Below are 2,880 nucleotides of genomic sequence, written 5' to 3'. Positions count from 1 at the left end.
AATCTATAGATAAATATCAAAGGGATCTTTTTACTTATTTTTAATGTCTGTAAGTAAATTAATTAAACTTTATAACCTACATAGAAGCAAAATTTTTAACAATAACAAAAAGCAAGGAGGTAGGGATTGAAAGTGTCCAAAAATAAAGTTCAGCAACTATATTACAGTTTTATTCGTTGCTTTTGTTAATGTAATAAGATTTTAAAGTGCATTTCTAAAAATATCATATATGCAATCATATAACTAAAAGTAAATCATAAAATTTTTATTTAACCAAAAGAATAAAAGGAAAGAGAATAATAATTTTTTAAAATGAGACAAATATTAAAAAGGAAGATGATCAAACCAAAAAAATACAATAAATGCAAATGAACAAAATATAGAAATTGTTATATTGGATCTGAAATCAAAAAAACAACAAAACAAGAAAAAGTGTATAAAAACATACAAAAATATCATACTATGTATACAAAAACATTTGTCAAAATACAATGTTTGAAACTACAGATGTTCACTGATATATTACGGTTCAATTTATGACATTTTAATTTTGTTTTCCAATGCATATAAAGCAAATAAAACTCTAAAAAATTGCTATTAAGAGAATAAAATGGGGTAATGACTTTGGAAACTGTTTTTTATTTTCTTGTAAAAATTAAAAATAAAATCTGTTCTATGGCCTGGAAGGGAAGATGGCGCCGAAGGGAGTGCATCACCCCCATGTACTGCGTCACTGTGCGGGAGAATGACGTGTTAGAACCGCTAAAAGCTATCTTGTTAGGAATTTCCAGCAAAATTGGGGTGCTCCAAAACCTAGAGGAAGGATTTTTATCACACAAGGATCAGCTACGGGGGCTCAAACTCGAGTGATTTGACAGCACAGAGGGTCACGCTGCTTATTCAGCAAATCGCCCCGCAGCTAGAGTCTGTGGCGCGCGCTGGGAAACCACGAGATAGCAACACAAAGATACAGCGTTGCGGATTCTGTGGGCTCCTGCCAGCTGTGCAATCACTGTACTCAGTGCTGAATTCTGGGTTTGAGACAGGGGAAGGAAGCGGTCCAATTTGGTTCTCAACACCGGTCAGACCACAGAGGAAGCCAGCAGCCACAATCTTGGAGAGCTGATGTCACCATCCCTATTTTCGACTGATCGCAGCTCATTCAGCTATAGAACAGGTAATTTCAGGCTGCCATTCACCTGCGTCTCGCAGACAAATTACTCAGGTTCAGTGCTAAAGAACCGGCAGAAACTGCTTCTTGGAGCCTGCTCCTATCAGAACATACACCGAGCCAGGAGCAGCCGAATTCCAGCTCCCGGAACTCCTCTGGCCCAGGGCTAAAGAACCCGCCGAAACTGCTTTTTGGTCCGGGTCCGGCTGAATACTGTGGAGGCCAGAGGGGCAGAGCAGAGCCGCCACCCACGCCCGGAACAGGCTCAGCGATCCGCCGGCTTGGCAGTCACATCACCCCATTTGGAGTAGGGGCCGAGCAGAGCCGCCACCCGCATCCGGAACAGACCCAACGACCCGCTCGCGTGGTAGCCACCTCACCCCAATTGGAGTAGGGGAAGAGCAGAGCCGCCACCCGCGCCCGCAAGGTAGGCAGGCCTGTGATCAACCAGCGGAACAGGCCCAGCGGCCTGCCGGCATGGTAGTCACGTCACCCCAATTGGAGTAGGGGCAGAGCAGAGCCGCCGCCCGCACCCGGAACAGGCCCAGCCACCCGCCAGCGTGGAAGTCACGTCACCCCAATTGGAGTAGGGGCAGAGCAGAGCCGTTGCCCGCGCCTGGAGGTAGGCAGACCTGCGACCGACCAGCAGAACAGGCCCAGGGGTCCGCGGGCATGGTAGACACGTCACACCAATTGGAGGAGGGGCAGAGCAGAGCCGCTGCCCGCACCTGCAAGGTAGGCAGGCCTGTGACCAACCGGCAGAACAGACCCAACGGCCCGCCAGCATGATAGACAGATCACCCCAATTGGAGGAGGAGCACAGACACCGCCCGTCCCTGCAAGGGAGACTTTTCAACTATACAAGAGCAATATAAATATATAGGGGGAAAATTTCAAAAACTCAACAGTTTCACCAAGCAGAAAGAAATGCTAGCAGTATGAAAAGACAAGGAAAGAAAGGACCACAATCAATGCAGGTCAACTCAACTTTAGAAGAGGTAATAGCTGCAGAAGATGGAATGTCAGATACAGAATTCAGGATATACATGCTTCAGATGATCTGGAGTCTCAAGAAAGACATTAGACAGCAAAATCAGACAATGAAAGATCACTTCGACAATGAATTACATAAACAAATCCAAGAAGCAAAAGATCAACTGTACAGGAAGATAGAGGTTATAAAAAACAAACAAACAGAAATCCTACAAATGCAGGAAGCAATAAACCAACTTAAAAACTCAATTGAGAATACTACCAGCAGAGTAGAACACTTAGAAGATAGAACATCAGACAATGAAGACAAAGTATTTCAACTTGAAAAGAACATAGACAGCTCAGCAAGACTGTTAAGAAACCATGAGCAGAACATCCAAGAAATATGGGATAATATAAAGAGACCAAACTTAAGAGTCATTGGGATACAGGAAGGTATAGATGTCCAAACCAAAGGAATGAGCAATCTATTCAATGAAATAATACGAGAAAACTTCCCAGACTTCAAGAATGAGACAGAATACCAAATCCTGGAAGGCTACAGGATGCCGAATGTGCAAAATCATAAGAGATCCACACCTATACACATTATAATGAAGATGACCAACATACAGAATAAGGAGAGAATTTTAAAAGCTACAAGAGAAAGGAAGCAGATTACATTTAGGGGTAAACCAATCAGGATAACAGCTGATCTTTCAACACAGACTCTGAAA

The sequence above is a fragment of the Spermophilus citellus genome, assembly GCF_964194105.1.
Source record: "Spermophilus citellus genome assembly, chromosome: X".
Taxonomy (NCBI): domain Eukaryota; kingdom Metazoa; phylum Chordata; class Mammalia; order Rodentia; family Sciuridae; genus Spermophilus; species Spermophilus citellus.
This window is presented reverse-complemented; position numbering follows the sequence as displayed.